The sequence below is a fragment of the Mus musculus genome, chromosome 7, assembly GCF_000001635.26.
Source record: "Mus musculus strain C57BL/6J chromosome 7, GRCm38.p6 C57BL/6J".
NCBI classification, from domain to species: Eukaryota; Metazoa; Chordata; class Mammalia; order Rodentia; family Muridae; genus Mus; species Mus musculus.
The window spans coordinates 71,919,820-71,937,816 of NC_000073.6; the positions used below are offsets into that span (position 1 = coordinate 71,919,820).

The 17,997-nt window shown below is 39.9% G+C and overlaps 1 long non-coding RNA gene and 1 pseudogene across 1 annotated transcript in view; one reads left to right on the forward strand and one right to left on the reverse strand.

Moving 5' to 3' along the window:
* 4930441H08Rik (RIKEN cDNA 4930441H08 gene) overlaps positions 1-17,997 on the forward strand; it is a 29,497-nt gene that overhangs the window by 10,125 nt on the left and 1,375 nt on the right. Inside the window, exon 2 of the long non-coding RNA NR_130995.1 lies at positions 15,346-15,494. This is a non-coding gene — a long non-coding RNA (RIKEN cDNA 4930441H08 gene). The remainder of the gene's footprint in view (positions 1-15,345; positions 15,495-17,997) is intronic.
* On the reverse strand, positions 4,904-5,595 carry Gm51259 (predicted gene, 51259; annotated as a pseudogene).

The window sequence follows — 17,997 nt, forward strand, 5'->3', positions numbered from 1 at the left end:
AAGTGCAGAGTCCCAAGACATGCTGCAAGTGGGGGTTGCATCTGCGTGCTCAACAATGACAGCATTGTTGCAAGTTCTCACTCCTCTTACTATTCTGTATCCAGCTATAATCTTCCATTCTTTAAAAAAGTCAGCTGGTTTAATTCATTCATTCTTCATTTGTTTACTTATTTTTTGTGCTTATGCATGGATGTGTGCATGCTTCTGTGTGTGTGTGTGTGTGTGTGTGTGTGTGTGTGTGTGTGTGTGTGTGTGTGTAGAGATCAATCGATACCATGTGTCTTCCTCAGTCATTTGACCTACTTACTTTTTGAGGCAGGCTCTCTCATTGGCCTGGAGCTCATCATTTGGCCTAGCCCTACCCGTTAGTAAGCCACCGGTGTTCTATTGTTACATCTCATGGCCGAGAAATCTACAGTGTCTTCTGCTCCCTCATTATCAGCACACGCATTGCTCTGTTTTGTTTGTAGCGATTTGTCTAGCTTCCCTGCTTCCCCTCTTAGCCCATTGGACTTGATAGTATTAATGTTCAGCCTGATGTTGGCAATATATATGTGCTTTGTAAATTTTTGTTAAACAAGTGAATTTCAAACTATTTGGTTTTCTAGATAAAATGTATACATCACTTAAGGGGTTGAACATCTGCACATTTCTAGTAATTGCTACGTATTTGCTACCAAACAGTTGAGAATAAACACACATTATATCTTTTCTCTAATCAACATCGCTAAATCAGGTCAGTTTAATGCAATCTATAAATGACAAATTTGCAAAAGGCCTCTCTCTATAAACCTAATTTGAGACAACACTGGCGTAAACTTAATGAAGTTTGAGAATAGAAAGAACTTCAAAGTGGCCTGGTTTCCCCATAGGGGAAGTTATTGGATTGCATGCAATGAGCTCTATTTTCTTTTAAGTGATGAATTTGACCAGCTTAACAGTTGTGAGGGAAGAAAACTGGGAAAGAGACAATAGGAATGAGAAATGATGAATAAAAACGTTGAATAATTATTCTGGCTATAGTAAGGCTAGCCACTTCCACAAAAAAAAACTGCTGCCTCAGTAATACTTAAACAGGGTCCTTCGTGGCATCTGAGTAATGTAGCTGAAACATAAGAAAAATGAAATAATGCAAGAATGCACAAAGTTTCATTCATTTATATTTTCACAAATGTTAGAAAATAATGCTCTCTATTACACTCAACTTAAAAAATGTAACACTACACATATTATATTAAGGCCACTTTATTGTATAAAAATGGAAGATGTCTATGGGTAGGACCCAATAAGATTACAAGAAAGGCTTCCCTAGGGATGAGTTCTTAATGGGTTATCCAATAAAAAGTATCCAACCCTGAAATAATATACACGTGACAAACAAACAGAGCTAGTTGTATTTATATGGTTAGTCATATATATATATACACACACACACATACACACACATACACACACACACAGATATCAGGTGAGTGGGATGAGGTACATGGGAGGGATTAAAGGAAAAAAATGGAAAATATAATTATATTTATATTTTAGTTTTAAAATATTAATACCTAAAAACCTAACATGTATATCAGCTTAGTCAGGACTTTTAAATGGAGCTCATCATTTAGGAGATGATGGAGAAACTTCTAAGAATAGAGTAGGGCTTTATTACAGAAAAAAAATGTCTCTAGGCAGTATATACATTGTACAGATTGTAGGGAAGAAAACTCACTTTGAAGATAAATTTCAGGATGACTGGCAAGTGTTTTCCAGCTTATAGAGACTTTGGATTCCTGGGTTAATTCTCTCAGTATTAGTTAATAGAATGAACAAGATAATAATTCTATGTTCAGAATTGAACTAAGTATGCCAATATGATTAGGTGTGGTCCTTTTCTTTTGTAATTCCATCTACCTCTTCCAGCATACTTTTTTCTTTCTGCTATTTATCATTTTATAGACAAAGAAATGGTATCACCAAATAGTGAGCAATCTTTGCAAACTCTCAAGGCAATGAAGAACATTGTGCTAGGACTTACCCAGCTGTGAATTAGATGCACAAGTGGCTGTTCTCTTCATTAAGGGTTTCCCTTATTTTAACACTGGATGCTTCTCTTCATATCCTGAACAAAATGTAGTTTCTTTATTGTAGAGATAATATCTTGTGTATTGTATGGATGCATCACCTATCAATTAAAAGAAACCTATGCCCTATAGGAAAGGGTAGAATAGAAGATGGAACATCCTGGAAGCAGAAAGAATCCTGGGATGGGGCTAGGCATGGGATGCTTGCCCACGAAGATGTGAGGAGAGAGACCCATGGTACCTGAGCATGGATAACCAGCCATATAGCAGAATGTAGGTTAAAATAAATTATTATTATTATTATTATTATTATTATTATTATTATTATTTTAGTTTTATTATTATTGTTATTTTAGTAATGAGCTAGTCAGAGAAGAGCTTAACTATGTGGCCAATGTATTTTGAGTCTGAGTCTTATTTCTGGGAGCACGGGGTTGGGAGGAAGAATCAAACCTAACTTCTACCCTCCATCCACATCTCTACAAACAACCAGAGAGAGTGATCCTTGTCATTGCCAGAATAGTTCACATTAAGTCTGAGATGGGCTGCATAGAAAATAGATATACCATGTGATAAGGTTCTTGGATACCCAGAGATATCATTCCCACTAGTGCAAATTTGTCTAACAAAAGACAGAACACTCAAAGGAACACTTTTACCCTGGGATCACACTAGAAAATTAGCATATCAATCCCAGCTATGCTGTGTATCAAAATTCTACAGTTCCTTCAAGGCTTCAACCTCACTGTCAATGTCACCGCCCCTGGTTAGACTTCCTGAATTCTCTGGTTAACCATTGGATTCATTTATCTTGTGTGGTCCTAAAATGTTTTGAGTTAAGTACATTCAGTATGGATAGTTTAAGTGTCTACACTTCTATCTGTCTTTCTTAGAGGGTGGCCATTATGCCTGCTTCTGATCTTCCTATATTGCCCACCACAGACCCCCAAGGATATCAAGAATATAAACAACAGCACAGACTCTCTGAACAGCAGTGTGGTCAGTCTATGTTTTGCCCATTTAGGGAGGGTATGGAAACCCAGCAAAGAGTGTGTATATCTCATTGTTGCAGCCTTCTCTGGTGTGGGTGTCCCTGTGCTTTACCCTTCAGAACTAAGCCACCATTCCAAGCTTAGTAGTCACTGTTGTCTTGCCTCTCTACTCTTGAACTCTCACAACTCAGGCTCAACACTTGAAACATCAAAAAGACACTGAGGATTGATTTGTCTCCTCTAGTCTTAATGCACTTGTACCTAATTGGGTCTAAACATCTGATATCCATGCAGTTTCAGTCATTATCCTACTGTCTTAGTTAAGAGTTTTATTGCTCTGAATAAATACCATGGCCACGGCAACTCTTATAAGGATACAGGCTCAGAGGTTCATAATCATCAAGGTGAGAGTATGGCAGCATCCAGGCAGGCATGGTGCAGGCCAAGCTGAGAGTTCTACATCTTTATTTGTAGGCTGATATGAGGAGACTGTCTTCCAGGCAGCTAGGATAAGGGTGTTATTGCCCACACCCATAGTGACACACCTACTCCAACAAGGCAACACCTTCTAATAGTATTATTTCCTGAGCCAGGCATACACAAACCATCACATTCCACTCCCTGGCCCCCATAGGCTTATTCAAACACATGAGTCTATGGGGACCATACCTAGCCATAACATAATAAAAAATACATTTAGTCGAACTTCCAAAGTCCCCTTAGTCTGTAACAGTCTCAATGTTAGAAGTTCAAAGTTCAAAGTCTCTTCTGAGATGGATCCAATCACTTAAATGTAAAAGTCAGAAAACCAGTTGGGCAAACTCCAAACTCTACATCTCAAAGGTTGATGTCAAAGTGCCCTTCAGATCTCCAACACTTTTTCATCTTTGTTGACTGAAAGAAACTTCTTTCTCCTGGACTGGATCCACTCCCTGTTAGCAACTTTCCTCAGCAGATAACTCACAGCTCTCACATCTTGAATATCTTAGAGGTCTCCAAGGCAACTTCAATGTTACAGCTTTTTGTTTCAATGTCTGGGATTCACACATGATCTTCTGGGCTCCTCCGAAAGGCTGTCATCACTTTTCCAGCTCTGCCCTCTGTATCACTCTAAGCTCAGGTTGATCCACTCTACTGCTGCTGCTGTTCTTGGTGATCATCCCATGGTACAGCCATCTCCAATATCCTGGGGTCTTCCATTGAAACTAGGCTTCACCAATAGCCTCTTATAGTCTCTTCTATGGTGCCAAGCCTTAAATTCTTTGCATGACCCCTTCAGTTCTGGGCCATCAACTACAACTGAAACTGCACCTTCACCATTGGCCTCCCATGGCTTCTCACAGTGCCAAGCCTCCACCACCCTTCATGACCCCTTCATGCCTTCACAACCAGTACCACCTGGGTGGCTCTTACCCATTATCAAGTCCAGCTGCAGCATAAGGTGCAGACTTGGCTATCTCTGGAGCACAGCTACTTTGTGCTCTCAGAAAACACATACCAGAAGATTTCACCCCAGTGATGCTTCTCTTCTTAATCACTGTTAATTTCTTAGCTCCAGCTAACCAGCATCAATTGTCCCAGTAGTCCCTTCTATTTTTCACTCTGAAGCTAGAGTCACATGGCCAAAGCTGCCTTGTTCTGCTGCTTGCTGGGGCTGAAACATGCCCTGCCCCCCACTTATTCTACTACCAGCTTTCTGTTTTCCATCTCTTTCACTGCCTAAGCTTGGCTGTCCTGGAACTTGCTCTGTAGATTGACCTTGAACTCAGAGATCTGCATAGCTCTGTCTCTTGTAATGCTGGGTTTCCAGGCACGTACCACTTGGATTTAAATGCCGGGATTTGTTTCTCAGTGTTGCAAAGCTGGTGCTTCATGGTGGGAAAGCAACAGCCAACACAGCACATGGTGAAATAAAGACAGTACGCTCCTGCCTCTGACACTGTACAAAACTTCCCTGCATTCCCAATGAGAAGACACTAAGTCTCTGACCCAAATCCTGTGGTAGATATGGGTAAGTAACAAAATTATCTAAGATACACCACTATTATCTTGAATTATGAGTAGGTAGGGTCTCACCATGTAGCTAAGGCTGGTCTAGAACTTGTTGTGTAGACCAACCTTGAACTAACATCTGCCTGTTGAGTGCTGGGATTAGAAGGTGGTCCATCACCAAAACCAGCCACATAACCATGTTTCACTGCAGATGATCCTAAGAATTCTAAACACCAGGGCTTAACCCCTAGTCTAAATACTTAGTATGGCGATTATCAAAAACCTGTACACTGTGTTTATCTGAATCCTTTAGGACATTGGGGATGGGTCTTAAGTAGCACTGTCAAGAACAGTTTCTTTCCATCAGTATTGCTAAAAGTTATTTCAAGTCCTCTATTCTCCACTAGTTTAAGACAAGCATGCTGGAGCAGGTCACATCCAGTTTGATCTGGAGTGGAGGGGTGCCATGGTCACTCCTCAATGAACTTCACATATTTTTCATATGTTTCTTCACTCATCAATTCATCCAGCACTGAAGGTGGGAGTGGGTGAGTAGGGGAGTGTGAGGGGGGAGGGTATGGGGGACTTTTGGGATAGCATTGGAAATGTAAATGAAGAAAATACCTAATTGAAAAATTTGGAAATGATAAAAAAAAATGCCTGGGTTTAAGCTTTTCTTCACCTAGAACCTGCTCTGTCGCAGGCTGGCATTGAATTCAGAGATCTGTTTTGCTTTGTCTCCTGGAATGAAAACTGTGTACCACTATGCCTGGATCTAAACTTAGCTGGGTAGGTTCTTGCCCCCAAACCCCTTAATATGTTATCTCCTGGAACATAGGATTCTGTTCCATTGATGGTGCCCCTTGAATTCTTGAACCATATATTTTATATTTTTTCCTTTCCAATTCTTCATGAGATTTAACCAGAAAACAATGTCTCTGCTGGACTTTTTTGAGACTTCCTTTGTCAATGCAATTTACATAATCTCTTTACTTTAGACTTAGTAGACTCTTCAAACAAGGGCAAAAAGCAGGCACGTTGTTCCACAAAAACAGTCTCTAGGCCACATTCTGAAATTATTCTCCACTGAAACCTTTTGGGCCAGGTCTGCCTAGTTCAAATCATACTCAGCAACAAAGTCTTCCATATTCCTACTAGAATAGCCCGTTAAGGCCAACTTAATTCCACTCCTATCTGAAGTCCCCAAATCCACATTCCTCCAAACAAAAGCATGGTCAGGCCTATCGCAGCAATACCTCAGTCCCTGGTACTAACTTCTGTCTTAGTTGAAATTTTACTGCTGTGAACTGACACCATGACTAAGGCAACTCTTATAAAGACAACATTTAAGTGGGGTTGGCTTACAGGTTCAGAGACTCAGTCCATTATCTTCAAGGCAGGAACATGGCAGCAGCCAGGCAGGCATCGTGCAGACAGAGCTGACTTCTACATCTTCATCTAAAGGCTGCTATAAGGAGACTAGCTTCCAGGAAGCTAGGATGAGGGTGCTATAGCCCACCCCACAGTGACACACCTACTCCAACAAGACCACACCTTCTAATAGTGCCATTGCCTAGGTCAAACATATATAAACCATCACACCTACCTTCACATATGCATTTACCCTTACAGTCTACTCCTGCTGCAGAACTATAGTTTCATATTAAGATCTATTTCCAGATTTGTTTCTTTGTCTCTTCTACTAGTTCTCTACTCATCTTTCTTTCAGAAATATTCTGAGGGAGCCCCAGGGGTAGATGTTCTTCTATACAACAAGCACATTGCATCTCCATTTCAGTTAGTCACATTTTTTTTAACCACTAAATTTCATCAGGGATGAAACTAAGATAACAAAACACCCATAAGGTGTTAGCTTTCTAACTCTAGTGAGCATTTTAGGGGAGAGAAAGAGACAGTGTATATGATGGGGGGGCAGCTTAAGATGCTTAAAATTCAACCTCCTTCAAAGGCTTAGATTGATTAAATTAGCATATGTGCAGAGGTGACAGTAATGACTTTGAAGCTCAGGGGAAAGTCTGTCCACTAGAGCCTAGTTGGTAATAATAATATGCCTAAGAAGACCCTGTCAATTATATAGGTAGCACATGGATTATGAAGGAACTGGAATGTGGGCATGTCTCTGCTTTGCTTTTTAGCAGCAGCCCACGGTTCCTGCTTGATTGATCTCAGTTTTGAAACTCATATAGCTTCCCATAGTGGTGAAGACTGAGTAAGAATCTGGGTCCCTGGGATATGAGCAATGTCAATGGGCAGCTGGTATAGGTAATGCTGAGATCGTGCCTTTCTAAGACTCTGGAGGATGTTACAGATGTTGATGATGCAGAGATGATAGATACTGGAGAACCATTGCCTTCAGAAGATAATTCATTAGTGCTTTGGAGAAACCCAAAGAGTTATCCTTATTCCATTTGGCTATTCCATCAGGCAGTTTAAAGGGAAATTTCCTTTCCAATCATAGGAGATACTGTATGTAAGAAAATTGACAAATCTAAGACACAATTGTAGTTATGGGCTCTATAAAATGTGAAGCACTTACAGACTAAATTTCAACGTTGGTCACAAAAGGCTAATTATTTCACCTTAAGCACTGAGCCTGTCACTATAATGTCTGCCTCCTGGTATAATATTGGCAGACAAATGAGTTGGCATTTTCCTCAGGAGAAATAGTAGAATGTGTTGTCCAAGAATTTGTAAATCAGTTTTTATACTGTTGTTGCAAAATTATACCAAAGATATTACAATTATTTACAATGTATTTTAGTTATTTTTATTATTTGACATTTATCAAAAGATTTATAAATAATTCTGACACTTGTGCTTCCTCTTATTAAGTGAGCCCATCTGTAAAACTCCATCTTCATCTTGGGTCCTGGGTCCCTCAGAGACCAGTCTGTGCAGGTCAGATCACAGACTGCAAAGGGTGAGCGAGCAGACTGCAGAAGCAGCACAGCTTCTGAGACAGGCAGAAGCGACACAGTTTATGGGGCAGACCATGTTTCGGGCTCCAGACATCCGGGCACCTTCCCCACCAGAGGAGAGGTCTGCCCAGGAGGGCTCAGCCAGTGCAGGTGAGGGAGCCATCTTGGGTCCCAGGTCCCTCAGATACTAGTCTGTACAGGTGAGAGTGCAGACTACAGAAGTGACACAGTTTCTGGGACAGATCCCATTTCAGGCTCCAGACTTCCAAGCACCTTCCCCACCAGAGGAGAGTTGTCTGCCCTGGAGGGCTCTGACCACCAGAGGAGATGAGAGAGCCATCTTGTGCCCCATGTCCCTTGAAGACCAGTCTGTGCAGGTGAGCGTGCAGACTGCAGAGGCAGCACATCTTCTGGGACAGGCCCTGTTTTTGGGCCTTCATCTTCAGCCAGGAGGCAGGTCTGAATGCCAGACCTCTGTGCACCTTCCCTGCAAGAGGAGAGCTTGCCTGCAGAGAGTACTCTAACCACTGAGACTCAGGAGAGAGCTACACTCCCAGGTCAGCTGACAGAGGATAACAGAATCACAGGAGGAACAAGCACCAACCAGACACAACTATAACAACTAACTCCAGAGATTACCAGATGGCGAAAGGCAAATGTAAGAGTCTTACTAACAGAAACCAAGACCACCATCATCAGAACCCAGCACTCCCACCTCCGCCAGTCCTGGATACCCCGACACACCCGAAAAGCAAGACTTGGATTTAAAATCATATCTCATGATGCTGGTATAGGACATCAAGAAGGGCTTTAATAACTCACTTAAAGAAATACAGGAGAAGACTGCTAAAGAGGTATAAGTCCTTAAAGAAATACAGGAAAACAGAAACAAACAGGTGATGGAATTGAAGAAAACCATACTAGACCTTAAAAGGGAAGTAGAAACAATAAAGAAAACCCAAAGTGAGACAAGACTGGAGATAGAAACCATAGCAAAGAAATCTAGAACCATAGATGCGAGCATAAGCAACAGAATACAGGAGATGGAAGAGAGAATCTCAGGTGCAGAAGATTCCATAGAGAACATGGGCACAACAATCAAAGAAAAATCAAAATGCAAAAAGATCCTAACTCAAAACATCCAGGAAATCTAGGACACAGTAAGAAGACCAAACCTACAGATAATAGGAGTAGATGAGAATGAAGATTTTCAACTTAAAAGGCCAGCAAATATCTTCAATAAAATTATAGAAGAAAACTTCCCAAACCTAAAGAAAGAAATGCCCATGAACATACAAGAACTCCAAATAGACTGGACCAGAAAAAAAATTACACCCAACACATAATAATCAGAACAACAAATGCACTAAATAGAGATAGAATATTAAAAGCAGTAAGTGAAAAAGATCAAGTAACATATAAAGGCAGGCCTATTAGAATTACACCAGACTTCTCACCAGAGACTATGAAAGCCAGTAGATCCTGGACAGATGTTATGCAGACCCTAAGAGAACACAAATGCCAGCCCAGGCTACTATTTAGCAAAACTGTCAATTACCATAGACGGAGAAACTAAATTATTCCACGATAAAACCAAATTTACACAATATCTTTCCATGAATCCAGCCAGCCAAAGGATAACAAAGGGAAAACACCAACACAAGGACGGAAACTACACCCTAGAAAAAGCAAGAAAGTAATCCTTCAACAAACCTAAAGGAAGACAGCTGCAAGAACAGAATCCCAACTTTAAAAATAAAAATAACAGGAAGCAACAATTATTTTTCTTTAATTTCTCTTAACATCAATGGACTCAATTCACCAATAAAAAGACTAATAGACTAATAGACTGGCAACACAAACAGGACCCAACATTTTGTTGCTTACAGGAAACCCACCTCAGGGCAAAGGACAGACACTATCTCAGAGTAAAAGGCTGGAAAACTATTTCCAAGCAAATGGTCTGAAGAAACAAGCTGGAGTAGCCATTCTAATAGCGAATAAAATTGACTTCCAACCCAAAGCTACCAAAAAAGACAAGGAGGCACTTCATGCTCATCAAAGGAAAAATCTACCAAGATGAACTCTCAATTCTGAATAACAATGCTCCAAATACAAAGGCAGCCACATGCATTAAAGAAACTTAGATAAAGCTCAAAGCACACATTGCACCTCACACAGTAATAGTGGGAGACTTCAACACCTCACTCTCACCAATGGAGAGAGCCTGGAAACCAAAAATAAACAGAGACACATGGACACTAACCGAAGTTATGAAACAAATAGGTTTAATAGATATGTACAGAACATTTTATCCCAAAACGATAGGATATACCAGGATATACCTTCTTCTCAGTACCACATGGTCACAAAACAGGCCTTCACAGATTAAAAAAAAAAAAAAAAAAACATTGAATTATCCCGTGCATCCTATCTGATCACCATGGACTAAGGCTGATCTTCAATAACAACATAAACAATAGAAAGCCAACATGCATGTGGAAACTGAACAACACTCTTCTCAATGATACGTTGGTCAAGGAAGGAATAAAGAAAGAAATTAAAGACTTTTTAGACTTTAATGAAACTGAAGCCACAACATACCCAAACTTATGGGACACAATGAAGGCAGTCCTAAGAGGAAAACTCATAGCCCTGAGTGCCTCCAAAAAGAAACTAGAGAGAGCATACACTAGCAGCTTAACAGCACACCTAAAAGCTCTAGAACTAAAGAAAGCAAATTCGCCCAAGAGGAGTAGACTGCAGGAAATAATCAAACTCAGGGCTGAAATCAACCAAGTGGAAACAAAAAGACCTATTCAAAGAATCAACCAAACGAGGAGCTGGCTCTTTGAGAAAATCAACAAGATAGATAAACCCTTAGTCAGACTCACTAGAGGGCACAGGGACAGTATCCTAATTAACAAAATCAAAAATGAAAAAGGAGACATAACAACAGAACCTGAGGAAATTCAAAACACCATCAGATCTTACTACAAAAGGCTATGCTCAACAAAACTATAAAACCTGGATGAAAAGAACAACTTCCTAAACAGATACCAGGTACCAAAGTTAAATCAGGATCAGATTAACAATCTAAACAGTCCCATTTCCCCTAAAAAAATGGAAGCAGTCATCAATAGTCTCTCAACCAAAAAAAGCCCAGGACCAGATGGGTTTAGTGCAGAGTTCTATCAGACTTTCAAAGAAGACCTAATTCCAACTCTTCTCAAACTATTCCACAAAATAGAAACAGAAGGTATTCTACCCAATTCATTCTACGAAGCCACAATTACTCTGATACCTAAACCACACAAAGATTCAACACAGAAAGAGAACTTCAGACCAATTTCCCTTATGAATATCGATGCAAAAATACTCAATAAATTCCTCGCAAACCTAATCCAAGAACACGTCAAAATGATCATCCATCATGACCAAGTAGGCTTCATCCCAGAGATGCAGGGATGGTTTAATATATGGAAATTCAGGAGCTAAAGGGAACTGCAACCCTATAGGTTGAACAACAATATGAACTAACCAGTACCCCGGAGCTCTTGTCTCTAGCTGCATATGCATCAAAAGATGGCCTAGTCGGCCATCACTGCAAAGAGAGGCCCATTGGACTTGCCAACTTTAGATGCCCCAGTACAGGGGAACGCCAGGGCCAAAAAGGGGTAGTGGGTGGGTAGGGGATTGGGGGGGGTGGATATGGGGGACCTTTGGGATAGCATTGAAAATGTAAACGAGGAAAATACCTAATAAAAAAATTTAAAAAATATATGGAAATTCATCTATGTAATCCACTATATAAACAAGCTCAAAGACAAAAAACACATGATCATCTTGTTAGATGCTGAGAAAGCATTTGACACAATCGAACACACCTCCATGATCAGGAAAAGGTCAGGAATTCAAGGCCCGTACCTAAACATAATAAAAGCAATCTACAGCAAGCCAGTAGCCAACATCAAACTAAATGGAGAGAAACTCCCACTAAAATCAGGGACTAGACAAGGCTGCCCACTTTCTCCCAACCTATTCAATATAGTACTTGAAGTTCTAGCCAGAGCAATTCAACAACAAAAGGAGATCAAGGGGATACAAATTGGAAAGGAAAAAGTCAAAATATCACTATTTGCAGATGATATGATAGTATATATAAGTGACCACAAAAATTCCACCAGAGAACTCCTAAACCTGATAAACAGCTTAAGTGCAGTAGCTGGATATAAAGTTAACTCAAACAAATCAATGGCCCTTTTCTACACAATGCATAAACAGGCTGAGAGAGAAATTAGGGAAACAACACCCTTCACAATAGTCACAAAAATATGAAACACCTTGTTGTGACTCTAACTAAGGAAGTGAAACATCTGTATGACGAGAACTTCAAGTCTCTGAAGAAAGAAATTGAAGAAGATCTCAGAAGATGGACAGATCGCCCATGCTCATGGATTGGCAGGATTAATATAGTAAAAATGGCTACCCTGCCGAAAGCAATCTACAGATTCAAAGCAATCTCCATCAAAATTCCAACTCAATTCTTCACTGAAATAAAAAGGGCAATTTGCAAATTCATCTGGAATAAAAAAAAATTCTAGGATAGCAAAAACTATTCTCAACAATAAAAGAACCTCTGGTGGAATCACCATGCCGGACATTAAGCTGTACTACAGAGCAATTGTGATTAAAAACTGCATGGTACTGGTACAGTGACAGACAGATAGATAAATGGAATAGAATTGAAGACCCAGAATTGAATCCACACACCTAAGGTCACTTGATCTTTGACAAGGGAGCTAATACCATCCAGTGGAAAAAAGACAGCATTTTCAACAAATGGTGCTGGCACAACTGGCAGTTATCATGTAGAAGAATGCAAATTGACCCATTCTTATCTCCTTGTACAAAGCTCAAGTCTAATTGGATCAAAGACCTCCACATAATACCAGAGACACTTAAATTAATAGAGGAGAAAGTGAGAGAAAGCCTCGAAGATATGGGCACAGGGTAAAGAGTCCTAAACAGAACAGCAATGGCTTATGCTGTAAGATCAAGAATGGACAAATGGGACCTCATAAAATTGCAAAGCTTCTGTAAGGCAAAAGACACCGTCAATAAGACAAAAAGGCCACCAACAGATTGGGAAAGGATTTTTACCAATCCTAAATCTGATAAGGAACTAATATCCAATATATACAAAGAACTCAAGAAGCTGGACTCCAGAAATTCAAATAACTCCATTAAAAAATGGGGTATAGAGATAAACAAAGAATTCTCACCTGAGAAATACCAAATGACTGAGAAGCACCTGAAAAAATGTTCAACATCCTTAATCATCAGGGAAATGCAAATCAAAACAACCTTGAGATTCCACCTCACACCAGTCAGAATGGCTAAGATCAAAAACTCAGGTGACAGCAGATGCTGGTGAGGATGTGGAGAAAGAGGAACACTCCTCCATTGTGGTGGGATTGCAAGCTTGTACAACCACTCTGGAAGTCAGTCTGGAGGTTCCTCAGAAAATTGGACATAATATTACTGGAATATCCAGCAATACCTCTCCTGGGCTTATACCCAGAGGAAGTTCCAACTGGTAATAAGAACACATGCTTCACTATGTCCATAGCAGCCTTATTTATAATAGCCAGAAGCTGGAAAGAACCCAGATGTCCCTCAACAGAAGAATGGATACAGAAAATGTGGTACATTTACACAATGGAGTACAACTCAGCTATTAAAAACAATGAATTAATGAAATTCTTGGGCAAATGGATGTATCTGGAGGATATCATCCTAAGTGAGGTAACCCAATCACAAAAGAAGTCATTAGATATGCACTCACTGGTAAGTGGATATTAGCCCAGAAGCATAGAACACCCAAGATACAATTGGCAAAACACAAGACAATCAAGAAGATGGAAGACCAATGGGTGGATACTTTGTTCCTCCTTAGAACAGGGAACAAAATACCCATGAAAGGAGTTACAGAGACAAAGTTTGAAGCTAAGACTAAAGGATAGACTATCCAGAGACTACCCCACCTGGGGATCCATCCCATAATCAGCCACCAAACTCAGACACTATTGCATATGCCAGCAAGATTTTGATGAAGAAACCCTAGTATAGCTGTCTCGTATGAGGCTATGCCAGTGCCTGGCAAATACAGAAGTGGATGCTCACAGTCATCTATAAGATGGAACACAGGGCTCAGCTAGAGAAAGTACCCAAGGAGCTGAAGGTGTCTGCAACACTATAAGTGGAATAACAATTTGAACTAACCAGTACCACCAGAGCTCATGTTTCTAGCTGCATATTTAGCAGAAAATTGCCTAGTTGGCCATCACTGGGAAGAGAGGCCCCTTGGTATTGCAAACTTTATATGCCCCAGTACAGGGGAATGCCAGGGCCAAGAAGCGGGAGTGGGTAGGTAGGGGAGCAGGGCAGGGTGAGTGTATAGGGAACTTTTGGGATAGCATTTGAAATTTGAAATGTATATAAAGAAGATATCTAATAAAAAAAAAACTCTTATCTTCATTTGTCAAATAAGAAAAACAAGGTTTAGGTGAATGACATATCTTGGCTCAATCCTGTAGTGTGGCAGAATCCTATGTCAAGTAACTTGGCTGAAGCATTCCTACTCTTTATTATTATTATTAATCACTTTGCTTGCTTAAATTCCAAATGTTATCCCCCTTCCAGGTCTCCCCTGCACGAACCTCCATTCCACCCCTCTCCTTTTTCTCTAGCACCCCCTACTCTTAATGAATATTTCTCTATGACTATGTGATAATTGTAAATTGTATTGAATTCATATAAACATTAAGAATTCAAAATTATTATATTAGTTCATGGATTTTAAGAAAAATTTCATAATTTAACAAACACCAAGGCTCTAAAACCTCTTCTTACTACACAAAAACAATCATCTGTCATCCAATGGACTTACAACGTTGATATCTCTAACTCTTCAACTTAATTTCTTTGCATTTTATGGAGAACATATTGATTCTAACTAGGTTGTTCTTCAAATAACTTAAATATACCCTGCTCCTTAGTAACAACATCAACAACCATAATAAAAAGCAATTGTACTCTTTTATAATGATTATTATAGAGCAAACATTTATGCAACAATTTGAGCACATGATTAATCTTTACCTTAGTCTATGGCAATGCAATTCATTTCCTGTTTAACAGTGAGAAATCTGAGGCTCAGGGACTTTCTAATGAATGGCCTAAAGTTGTTTAGCTAATAAGTGACAAAGGTGAGTTCTGAAGTCATGGATTCTTCTGCTGTATAAGTATAGACTTCTAACATCTTACTACATGAAACTGCTTTCCTAGGCTACAGAGAGGGGAAGAATGAAAACCATCAGAAACCCAGTGGTGCCAATGGCCAGCCAGAGAACGAGCCCTGCCTGTGGCTCTCCTTCAGGACTCTGTGGGATCTGGAGCTCCACACGTACTACCCTAGAACTCACTCTTCCCTACAGGTGATGAAGCAGCTGCCCAGTCGTTTCCAAGATCCATCCTCAGTCCAAAACGTGTGCCTTCACTCATGGGTCTTTTACTAAGTCAGTGTCTCATCACTTTCACTTTCTTGCCAGTTCACAGAGTATCTCTGCTATTGTTTCTTCATGGAGGCATTTGTCAGACAGCTACAGAAATGTTTCTGGGTAATCTTGTGAGGCTGTTTCCAGAAGACCTCAACATATGAACTACTAAACAGACTAGTTATCCTGCACAGTATGGTGGAGCATCATCTAACTCTGAGGGTCCCCCAAAACAGAAGTGGGAGAAGAACACAGCTCTCTTTGCTCAAAATGGGACTGTTAGATGCCAGGGATATTTGTAACTTTGTATTTCCCAGCCTTTGTAGTCGAAACCAAACTTACACCATCATCCTTCTTGATTGAGTGAATTATACTCTAGTCTTTCCTGGTTCTCCAACTTGTACACACAGGATAGTGGGACTCCTTGTGTTCTTATGTGACTCAATTCTGTAACAGATCTTTACCTCTGTATTTATGTGTATGTATACATATGTATTCATTTCTCATTTATCTTAGAGACATCACTTCACATATCATCCATCCATCTGTCTATCCATCCATCTATCAATCTATCATCTATATCTATCATCAATCTGTCATTTATGTATCTTTCCTCTATCATCATTGTAATAATTCTGTAACTAATCTATAATGTACCTATAGCCATCCTCCACCTTCCTATCATTATCTATTCTTTCCAACATTATCACCCATAAATGTCTACCTATCTAGCACACTCCAATCAGTCCAGTTTCTCTGGAGAACCCCAGCTAACGTGAACCTTTCTTGCTTCATTTTCTTACCTTGCATTAATCAACATACACATACCTTACTCTTCCTTATTTCACATTTTACCAACATATTATGACAGATGATAAATGCTCCAAACTTTCACAGTGATATAAGTATGGATTTATGCTTTCAGAATGCTTCCCTTTTCAATATATATAATACACGAGACTTCTTCTATTGCTTGTTTATTTACCCCAAAGTTTTAGTATAAATACATAATAAAACTAAGATCCTGCAGGAAGAACTACCACTTACAACACAGTGTACCTCCTACCTTGAGCTGTGTCCCAGTTTCTGGCAAACAATAGTTCCTATACTGATGTGTGTGCTCCAAAGCACTAATTTTACAAGACAGCTAGGAAACGGATGCTGAGCAACATTTGGTTCACAGAAGACAGCTCTGGAAACATTTTCCCAGTCTGAGACCTGAGATCCTGAATATTTTACAACACTTGCTTTGCCAGTTGCAGATGAAAATCTCAAATGCTTGGGCCACTATTCTTTTTTTTTTTTTTTTTCCTGATTTCTTCCCTTGTGAAAGTCAGCATGAACCCAGGGCTGGGGATAGGGCTACTATGGGGAGGGAGAAGGGTTGGGGAGAAGCAGGCTGAGTTGATGCGCTTTCTGGACAGGGGGTTCTGGGATGCAGAGACCTGTCAGCTGGGGAATATGATTCCAGAGGAAACAGCTGCCTCATGGTTAAGGAACAAAGGAAGTCATGGGTGGGGGTGCGGAAGGAGAGCAGGAAGCCACAGCAGCCGCACTGAGCTTGTATTGCAATTCTTCCTTGTTCAAGCCTGTGAGCCTCCCATTCTGTGTTCCTGGAGGAAATTGACGTGGGAAAAATTAAAACAACAACTAAAATGTTGTGTTAGCTTTGTCCTTTGGCTTGGCTGAAATTAATACTTAACTTTTTTTTTTTTTTAATTTGAGTTTACCTCACAACCCTCCTGTCTCATGAAACTGTCCCCCTGTTCTGGTGGCAGAGACCATGACAGATTTCAAAATCAGCTTCCTGTTGTGAGGATGAAATTTTTGTTCATTAAGGATGTTGTATTTGAAACTTTCAAGCTTCCCACATACAGCTTTCAGTTCTCCCACACAAATGACTCTCCCTCCTCGCTCTTGCCCTTCTCCCTCTACTAATAAAATAGAAAATTCCTTTAAAATATCAAGCAATTAAAGCTCTTCATGGGTGAACTGACCCATTGAGCGCAACCCTCTAGTACACGAAGAGGCGGCTCCAGTGAGTTTCAAATCTGTTTAAGATAGAAAAAAAGAAGAAGAAAAAAGAAAGAAAGAAAACCTTCCAGCATATTGGTTTTGTCTAATTTTTCATAACAACAGAATCATTTTTGCTAACATAATTTGCATGCATTATCATTTTTCAGGAGCTTTCCATTTCCACTGTGTATTTAGGTCAAAATTCCTAGTGGCCAGATCAAGTCAGATGCAGATTAAGTAGCCATCTTGATTTAATTTTTTTCCTCATATTTTATTGTAAATGGTATCCCCATGTAATTAGAGAAATAGGAACAGGAAAAGGTGAGAAAGGATGATGACACAAAACAAATATCTCTTTCTTTCTCTCTCTCTCTCTCTCACACACACACACAAGCACACACACACACTTATTTAGAGATGTTAAAAA